The following is a 10049-nucleotide window of genomic DNA, read 5'->3' as shown; positions in this document are numbered from 1 at the left end:
TGGGCTCGGCGATTGGCTCGTGGCACTGCCACCTGAAGGGAACCAGTGGGTGCGGCCCCACCTACTGCCCTGCCTCGCGCGTTCCTCAGGTATGTGCGGGAAGACCCCTGCTGACCTGCGAGCTCCTTAGCGCCACCTGGAGACTTGGGAGGGTAAGGGTGGCAGTCCTGAGCGCTCCGCAGCAGCTTTGGCCTTTGGAGTCTCAAGCTGCCTCCAAGGGGCTTCAGACCTATGGCGCCCCTTTTTGTGCCCTTCACCTCTCAAAGTCAAGTACAGATGTTTCCCACAGACCTGGGGTGCCACTCAGGTTCCATCACAGCCAAATGTCACCCTTGGGCCCACAACACCTCAAGTCCAAGTTCCCCACCAGCATTCTGATACCAGACACCAGCAATTTACCCCCAGCCCGAAATATCCCTTATGTCTTGGTCATCCCCAAATGTCACTAGCTCAAGACCCTCTGGTCTCAGTTTTGTCCAAAAGGTCAGTATTTCTCTCAGGGTCACCAGGATGCCAGGATAATAAATTCAGGCTAAAAAATCCTCCCCACCCAAAAAGCCAGAACTCCAGGGATAGAGGCGGGAATAAATCACAAACCACCAGATCTTTAGGAATGAGGCAGGGGGCAGCTTTTATTTAATCGGACAACAGGCTCAACACAGCATACACTCTGCCCCAGATTGCTATCCGTGGTGGGGAAGGGGTACACTGAATCAACACTGACAGCCTAGGGGGCTTCACCTTACCTCCCCGTCTCACCTCCCAAAAGAGCCCCATTCCATCTGATGATAGTCAATTCTTCCATGCCTTGGGACCACCAAGGCCTGCTTGAGTCCTTTCTAGGCTCACAAGGACCTTGCTCCCTGCCCCAAGTGCCAAGAGGGTGTCATGGCTCCTCCCCCCAAGTTAGGAAGCTTCAGGGCCCAAGGAGAAGGGGCCAGTCACATTCAGGTCAGGCCAGCCTGGTTCCGGAAGCCCAGAGATGACATTTAACGGTCTGGGGGCCCAAGGCAGCTTCCTCTTGGGTAACTGGCTTCTGGGAAAGTGCAGGCAAGCAATGCCCCCACCAGGCTTGGGAGAGGAGGGGCCAAGGGTCAGCCAGACAAGACACAGCCAGCTTCCTTTTTTCATGGAAGGAGCACCCACCCATCCACCCACCTGCCCATCCTCCCTAGGAACATAGTCCAGCCTGAGGTGGGACTGTGTGGGGGTCAGCAAGTTCAGAATTGGAGGAGGACCAAGCCTGCAGCAGACAGCTGGTTCTACCCACCCCATCCCAGGCCCCACCCATCCCCAAGTTCCTCCTCTGGGGCCAGGTCCTCATCTCTTCCCCCAGGCAGTGATTGGCCAACCCAAGGAAGGCGGGGGCAGCAGACTCCAAGGGGGCTTGACTCCTGTTCCTGCTGAACTGAGCCAGTCTGCACAAATCAACTGTGTTTCAGCTCAGTAGGCACGGGAGGCAGAGCCCAGGGAGCCCCCCCCCCCAGTGGTGGGATAGGCAGGCAGGAGGGGAGAGGTGGCAGGGCCGGAGGAGGCAGGGCTCCGGGGGGCGGAACTTAGCCACTGTGAACACGACTTGCTGTGGACCTGCTCACAAGCAGCTAAGCCCTGCTCCCCAGGCCAGGTGCAGGCGAGAGGGGCCTCTCTGCCACCCCATCCTCTTCCCCCGGGTCAGTGTCCTCAGCAGTGACAGTGACAGTGACAGCGGTGGCCCCAGAGGCAGGGCTCAGGGTCAGTTGGAAATCCCTGGCAATGTGATTTGTGACAGGCAGCAAATCCCATCCCCAGGAACCCCAGCCGACCATGGCACAGGGGTCGGGGGGCACTGAGCCAGCAGCTGGCACCTAGGAGAGACAAAAGGAGGTAATGAGATTTAAAGACATCTGCCCTCCAGGTTCCCACTTGCTGCCATCCTTTGAGGTCTTGCAGGAGAGCTCTTTTGCCCATTCACAGCAGCTGCTATAGAGAGAAGCTGGACCACCAGGCTGGACGCTCCCAGCTCCAGCCCCAGCCATGCCTCCCAGGCCCAGAGAGGCAGAGAAACCCAGCGGGCCACTTTCAGTCAGCGAGGCTGCAGGAACTCCCAAAGCCAGGGACCCCCCCACCTCTTTTCACCTCCCTTCCCCACCACCACTGAGCCCTGGGCAGGCTAAATGGGGCCATGGGGAGAGGAAGCCGAGGGGGTGGCGGGCAGGCGGGTGAGGAAGTGATCTCACCCCAGCTGGCGCCACTTCCTAGAAGCCTGAAGGGCAGGAGGAAACCACCAGGGCCTCCCCCCTCCCCGCCCCCCGTGGCTCCGTCTCCACTGAGGCCAGGCCTCAGCGCGCGCCTCACCCACCAGAGCGGATGCCGGCAGCAAGCAATCCCAGGCACGAACGCCCCCTGAGCCCCAGACCCAGACTCAAGGTGCAGATCCCAGCTTGGCAGCTTCCCAAATGCCCTTTAAGCCTCAGTTTCCCCATCTGCAAAATGGAACCAAGAGTCTCTACCATGTATAGGTTTCCCCAAGAGCATCACCTAGCAAGTGCCTGGCACCCGGACCACGTAGAGAAATTGTGCGGCTCAGTGTGGAATGAAAACTCTGTGCCCTCTGTTCATAAATTAAGAATTTTGAGACAGTGACAGCAGAGCATCGACCAAGCTCCAGGTCCTTCTGAATGAGAAAGAAGGGGAGACCCTGTGAATGGCACAGGTCACAAGCCCATGAAGCTGGCCCTGGGTTCAGTAACCAGAGACCACCCATATGATGAGAGCCTAGTGGCTAGAAGACCCCAACTCCAGAGCCAGTCCAGCCACATTTGAACGCTGGCTCTGCAGCTTCCCAGCTGGGTGACTCTGGGCAAGTTATTCAACCTCTCTGGGCCTCCGTTTCCCCATCAGCAAAGCAGGGATGATGCCTGGTAAGGATTTAGGACGGGGCTGATCTGTCATCGTTGGACGGGCAGAAACAGGAAGGATGATGGCATTGAGAATTCCGCACAAGGACAGGACCCCAATCTCGTGGGCAGTGCCCACCACTGGGAGACAGGTGGAGTGAGGTGTCCTGCTCTGTGCGCCCCCCTCCACACACACGCACACGCACAGGCCACCCACTTTATGATCGCACAACCAGCCCAGCCCTGTCCCCTCAAGGTCTGGGGGCACCGACCGGGAGAAGACAAGGCCCCGCAGGGCGGCCGGCCTCCCTGGGCCGCCTCCGGAAGTGAGACAGCACATTCATGTCCCAGGGACGAGAACGGGAAGGGCGGCCATTTGGCCAGGCCCGTTTCCTGTGGGGTTTCCCCTGCACAGAGCCCCGGGCTGGGGCCAAGGCCACTCCCCATCCCCGCAGGCGCAAAAGGCTTGGGTCTCAAGTGGAGGGGGCATGGCTATGCAGGTGCCCAGGAGCGGGGGCCCCTGTTAGCATCGGTATGCCTCTTCGGCTCAGGGGAGATGGTGTCCAGGGAGAGCCAAGCTCCCGGCAGCTAGAGGTGTGGGGTGGGAGGGCAGGCCCCTGGGCCAGGGGATCACAGCGGGACTCAGGCCACACCGATGGATGCATGGATAGATGGATGTGTGTGTGTCTGAGTATGTTCTGCAGACAGGGCGTGGACTCGTGAGACACACTCAGGTCGGTAATGCTACCCCCCCCACCCCATGCTCCAAGAATGAATCAGGGGCAGCTTCCGCTGGGGGCGCCACCACCACCACCGCCCCCAAGCCTGGTCCCCAAATACTTTCCACCCTCTCAGAGCAGCTGGGATCGGAAAATACCAAGGGCTGCAGGCCCCGCCCTGCCCGCTGCTGCTGCCCGCCCTCCCAGCCTGTCACTAACGCTTTGCCTAATGGGCCCAGACTCTCCGCAGAGGCTCCCTTAGGCCGGGCCCTGAGCCAGCCTCTAACCTGGACTGCCCAGCCAAGTGCCTCCTGACCACCAGGCCTCCCACCCCTCACTCCAATCCCAACACTGCCACTGGAACAACCAGCCCGATGGGCAGCCCTCAGAGGTTGGCACCAGGGTGGAGGAAGACAGGGCACTGGCAAATGGATGGGCCCGGCTGCCCACCCAGGGCTGGGGGGGAGGGGAGCAGGCTCAGGAAGGGGTGAGTAAGTGAGGACTGAATCACTTGTTATAAATAGGGGAACCATGCAAGTCACATCCCAGCCCCCATTGTGCCCAGCCACACCACAGCGCACTCCAACCCCTGCCTTCAACTTTGAGCCCCTTCAGACCAGTCACAAAATTCCCAGGGGACCCCCTGACATTCCCACTGTGAGTCCTGAGGGGTACCCTCTACCGCCACGTCCACCTTGGCCTTATCCTCAGATAGGTCCATGTCCTGGCCCTCCCAGCCTGCCTTTTGGGGGCCACTAGCCTCAAGGGCAGTCGCTGGCTTCAAGGCCCTGTCCTCCTTCTTCGGCACCCTGGCAATTCCCAAACCTGAAGTTCACGCTGGGCTCCCCAAGGCATTCTCAGGGGTGCGTGTGACCCTGGTTCTGGATGGTGATGCCCAAGGCCGGGAGAAGGCTGGAGAGCTGAGTGTCTCAGAAGTCACTTCCCTGGCCCCTCACCACCCGGGACCCCATCCCAGACCACCCAGGCCTGCTCTGCCCAGGGCCACAGCTCAGTGACCACACCCAGGGTGGCGCCAGCTCCAGCACCCTGGGGCAAGGCACCGCTGGAGCATGACTCATCCGTGCCCAGCATGGCGGCGTCCTTCTCTGCCCAAGGATTCTCACACCCACACCCAATGGGCTCTGAGTACGTCCTTCCCAGAGGACCAGCCTGCCCCGGACACACCTCCACGTTCACCCAGGACACTCGATGGTGAAAAGGTGGCCAGAGTGTCTGCAAAAGGATCTGAAGCCCAGGGCCTGGGACAGGGAAGGGAAGTGCACACCTCTTGGCTCGCCTGCCCAATGCTTCCCATACACAGATGGAGACACTGAGGCCCAGAGGATTCAGAGCCAGACTGAAGGTCATGCAGGAAGTCTAAGGAAAAGTCGGGCCTGATCCTGGCGTATAGTGCATCCAAAGTGGGAAAAGGCCAGCCAGCCAGCTCAGAGAGGAGCCGGAAGAAGTTTTCTTCAGACCGCCCAGGGTTCCTGGCTGCGTTCTTCACTTCGAACAGACGCCACCACCCAGCCTCCCTAGGTGAAGGGCAAACTCTGAAAAATGCCTTACATTTATCAAAGTATCACCTGGGCCCATGGAAAGCAGGTCATCCCATTGTACCCATGGGGCCAGCGGCGGCCTATACAGAACATCTGGCCTCTACTTGCAAAGGGCAGCGGTTGGGTCAGGGGTCCCTGGGAGGACCCCTGGAGCATCTGCCTCTGTCTGCCTTTTCTTTCCAGTGAGCAAGGGTCCTCAGAAGCTCGGGGCCGGGCCAGCACAGACAGGCCCGACCCCCCCAAGACACGCCCTGTCACGCATGTGTTCCGCGTGCCAGCCCTGAGCCAGGCCAGCAGCTATTTTAGAGCCCTCTCCAGGCCCACAGATGAGGCTTGCTCATTGGGGTCTTGAGGGAACTCCCAGAGGACATCTCGCAAGGACGGAGGACTGTGGGTGCCCACTGGGCTCTAGGACAGAGCTGGCACCAGGCCCTAGGGCCTGCACCTTCCCAGGACGGCGGCGTGTGAACACATGCACACGGGCCAGCCCGGGCAGGGTGCGTGGGTGAGCGGACAGGGTGTGTCCCACGTCACCTCGCCTCTAAGCCCGGGCACCTGTTGGGTACTGCCCTCCAGCTCGAGCTGGCATGGGCAGGGCTGCCAGAGGACACCCCTCAATGCCAAGGGTCCCACACATCCCAGCCTCTCCCTCAAGCACGACCTGTCACGAGCAGACAGATGGTTGAGGCCAGGGCAGAGGGGACAGGTGACAGGGAATCAAGTGCACCTCCGAGGCATTCAGGAGGCCCCTGGGTCCGGGCCTGGCTGGGTTGCCTAGGAAAGTCAGTGTAAGGCTGGGGGCTTTTGGTAGCAGTCAGGTCCAATGCTAAGGTCAGAGGGTAGTCTGGGGCTAAGATGTTGGGGTGCGGGTTCAGTCTGGGCCCTTTCACCCTCCTCTTGCAGCCCAAGGGCACAGGGACCCCAAACTACCGACAGGGCTGGGGAGTCAGCCCTTTAGGAATCTCTTACACCTGGCCCCCTTCCTATGTGAATTGAACCCTTCTCAACTGGGCCAGAAGGAGCGAGAAGGGAGGAGAGGGGTCCCCCAAGTTTTCCAAAGCCCAGACTGTACCACTGGGCCCCCACCCCTCTCCTCTGTGAAAGGCCTTTCCCTCACTCACTAGCTGACTTGTCAAGAACTGGAACCACTGTCCCTGGCCCCCATCCACAGAACTCTGGGAGACCCCCGACCTCAAAGCCCAGACAGTTACCCCCAGGAGCCAGGGCATCGCATATCCTTACCCCCACCCCAACCCCAAGGCGGGCACACACCCTCCCACCCTGCGGCCAATTCCGGCCCACCTTAACCTGCCAGGATCGCGATCGCGTTGAGACCCGCCCTCCCCACCACGCTCCCTTGAGTCTCCCAGGGAGGAGTGGTTGAGGGGGGACCGCGGCGGGGCCCTGGGGACGGGGTAGAGGTGGGCCGCCCTTCCCCCGCTCCGTAGGGGGCGCCCCGGGACTCAGCCGCCACCACCGCCAGATGCACCGACCCCTGCTGTCCCCTCAACCCCCAGCGGTGGGGCGCGGGCGGGCGGCACCCTCCCCCTGGTCGAGGACCGGGGGACCCGCCGGGCGCACCCCCACTCCTCTCACGAGTCGAGCGCGGAAAAGTTGCCGCCGCCGCCGCCACGGCGCCGCCGCCGCCGCCTCCCTCCCGGTTCCCTCCCCGACTCACCCGCGGGGGAGGGGAGCCGGCACTCGGGGCTCCGGCCGCCGCCCCGGCCAGGCCCGCGGAGACTCAGGCGGGCGGGCGGCGGGCCCGAGACGGGCCGGGGTCGGTCGCCGGCCGCACTCCATCCCACTCACTGACCGGCCCGCCGCGGGGCCGAATCGCTTTTAAAACCTCCCCCGTCTCCTCCCCCCGGGCCGGGCAGGGGGCGGGCGCGGGGCGGGGCGGGCGCCGCCGTCATGTGCCCCCGGAGCCGGTCCGCCCCCACTTTTTCACTCTGGTCCCCCAACTCAGATCCGTCCCCAATTCAGCCCCAACTTTCTCCTCCCTTGTCCCAACTCTTCCTGGGCCCCAGTCTCAGCCCAGCTTCCCTCTTTGGGTCCTGGACTCGGGGTCCTGACCCAGTTTTTAAGCCAAGGCTCTTCCCGGCGGGATAGGACGGGAGCAGGGGTCCTAATCCCCATCTCATCCACGAAACCCCTCCCGGCCTAAGTCCTGCCCCTGAGTGGTAAGAGAAACCCAGGAGACCGTGGACAAGGGGAGGGGAGAGGGAGGGGGAAAGATGCCACACTGTCACTGCGGACCCCTCCCTTCCCTGGGAGGGCATGGGCCTGGGTCCTCTGGGATGCGGCCGAACACGAATCCCCACTCTCCAGTTCCGCCGTGCATTCTTTAGCCTTGGGAAGTCCCTCCTTTTATCCCACCCAGCCCACTCCTGCTGCCGTTGAAGACTTTCTGACCCCAGTCCAGGGGGGCTCTCTGCGTCTAGGTCCCCTCCCGCCACGGGCTTCCCGGCATCCCCATCCCCCACCCACCCAGGGCCTCTGGGAAACTCCCCAGCTCCTGGCGTATCCCTGGGAGAGAGGCCCTCCCTGGATCCCTCCCTCCTTCCCTGCATGCGTGTCTGTCCCACCTCATCCTCTGCCGACCTCCCCTCCACCGGGAGGAACACGGCTGCATTGTTCCCCAGGACGGGGCCCTGCCTTGGGGCCTGGCCCTGTGCCCAGGTGGGGGGCCGGGAACAAAACTCAGCAAAGGAGGGGCGGGGTGCCCTCTGCCGCCAAGCCAGCCTCCTTGGGCATGCCCGGATGCCACTTTGCCCTCTCCAAGATGGGACCAGGGCCAGTGGCCCCCAGACCACTACCACCACCACCATTAGGCCACAGCAAGGTTCTGCAGCCTAAGGACAATTTCTCTACCTGTGTGGGCATTGCTTGGGGGTATAGTTTTTTTCCCACCCACCCCCAACATTTCTGAAGTCCTATAATTGGGACAGGGGGTCACTTTCTTCACCATCCACCTCTCAGGCAGTAAGAGTAAGGCTGGGGGGAGGGGGTACTCACAGCAGGCCCAGGTAGAAGACTGGAGGGCTGCTTAGATGTCTCCAGGTCACCGGGCACTCCAGAATTCCTCCAGAGTCCCCCGTTTCCTCAGTTCAGCTCAATAGGCCCCCACTTTGGATCTTAGTGGGATTGGAAGGGGGCGGAAGCCACACCTAGCTACTATCCCATGGGGCCCAGCCCTGGGGGCACTTGGGTCTTTCTTCTCTGTGGGGCCCAAGGGGTAGGCTGGCCCAGGCAGCAGGATCTGGCAGGTTGGGGCAGGAGGGGGCAGAGCTGCCTGTGGGGCCCCAGGGGAAGATTTGGGGTGGCACAGAATTCCCCGACTCAGGGCGGGGCTCAGAGGGGGTGGGGCACTCGCCACAAGTCCTTCTGAGCAGCTACAAACAGGGGAATGAAGTTCCCAGAGTCCAGGGTCTTCCTATGTCGACATACACACACATCATTCCAGAAGTATAAAGTGACCAAATTACAATGGGACACCCCTTCCGCATCACCCCTCTAGAAGACCCCTTCATATCCCAGGACAAAGTCTCCTATCCGGAATCACCCTCCTCTTGTTATTAGTCCAATCAGGCGTATGTTTAGAGGAAAATGCCTCCTCCAAGCTGACCTCCAGGGATACCTGCGCCAAGGGCCCTGAGCCCACCCCTGTAAGCCATTCTGCTATTTCCCTGCATGTAGCTTGGACCACCTCAGTTCACTTAGCATTCCTCAGCCCAAGCCTGGAGGGTCCTCCTGGTGCTCTTGGCCCTCCATCTGGATCCCCAAAATTTGCCCCCACACACCCTGGTCCTGAGCTGGCCAATATACCCAGGGACAGCAGCCAAGAGGGATCAGAGCTCTCCAAACTGGCCAACTGATTCTTTGTAATGGCGGGGAGGGGTGAGAAGACAGGGCCAGGGTGAAGCCAGGCCAAGTGGTCAAGTGGCACAGGGCATACACACACACACACACACACACACACCCATTTGTTCATTCTTCAAATGTTCATCGAGTGCCTGCTGTGTGCCAGGTGCTGTTCTGGACACTGGAGATGCAGCAGAGAACAAGCCAGAAAAAAAAAAAAAAAAAAAAAAGCCCTCATGGGGCCCACATCAATGGGGGAAATACACGCTTATACAGTTATAAAGATATACAGCGTATAGAGCTTGTTGAGTGGTACATGTTGTGGGAGTAGAATAGAAAGAGGCCAAGGAGATGAGGGGTAATAGGGTAGGGGCCAGGTCAAGAAAGGCTACCCTGAGGAAGAGGTGACATTTGAACATAGACTTATAGGAGATGAAGGAGAAACCAAGCCACATCTTCTTCTGGGGGAAGGAGTTCCAGGTGGAGAGGGAACGGCCAGTGCAAAGGCCCTGAGGCAGGACATTTCTGGAATATCTGAGAAGCATCAAGGAGACCAATACGATGGAGGGGGGAAGGAGCAGCATGGAAGAACCGAGTTTCAAATTTTTGCTCCCCAACTTCTTGCTGGATGTCTTTGGCTAAATGATCACACCCCTCTGAGCTTTGGTTTCTTTCTCTGTAAAATGGACCTGAAAATGTGCCTTGTGTAGCTATTACGAGATTCTGAGATGAGATGTGCAATGTCCTGGCCCAGGGCCTGAGGCCGAGTAGAGGCTGGATAAGCATGCACATGTGGGTACAGCAGGTTTATCACCACACAGACCTGGGGTGGGGAAGCTAGGTTAAGGGACCCTGACAGACCCAGTCGCCCTGTAGGTCACCAGGGCTCATAGGCCGGGCGCCCGCCGGGCCCCATGGCAACGCTGCATACAGAGACATCAAACAGGCCCTGCCGAGGAAGTCCCACGTCACTGTGGTTAGGGTGGCTCCTCCCAGCCCAGCCCCCGGCTGGCGCTGTGCTCTTTCTTGCCAGT

The 10049-nt window shown here is 60.6% G+C and overlaps 1 long non-coding RNA gene across 1 annotated transcript; it reads right to left on the bottom strand.

Moving 5' to 3' along the window:
* Positions 1-606: 606 nt before the first annotated feature.
* On the bottom strand, positions 607-6961 carry LOC125125602 (uncharacterized). The gene is made up of 2 exons (XR_007134444.1): positions 6833-6961; positions 607-1844 (listed from the first exon to the last, which is right to left on the bottom strand). It is a non-coding gene; the product is annotated as an uncharacterized LOC125125602 (long non-coding RNA).
* Between the last annotated feature and the right edge of the window lie 3088 nt (positions 6962-10049).

Source organism: Phacochoerus africanus, chromosome 4 (genome assembly GCF_016906955.1).
Source record: "Phacochoerus africanus isolate WHEZ1 chromosome 4, ROS_Pafr_v1, whole genome shotgun sequence".
In the NCBI taxonomy this organism is placed as follows: Eukaryota; Metazoa; Chordata; class Mammalia; order Artiodactyla; family Suidae; genus Phacochoerus; species Phacochoerus africanus.
The sequence above is the reverse complement of the archived record's forward strand: the minus strand, read 5'-3'. Positions and strand labels throughout refer to the sequence as shown.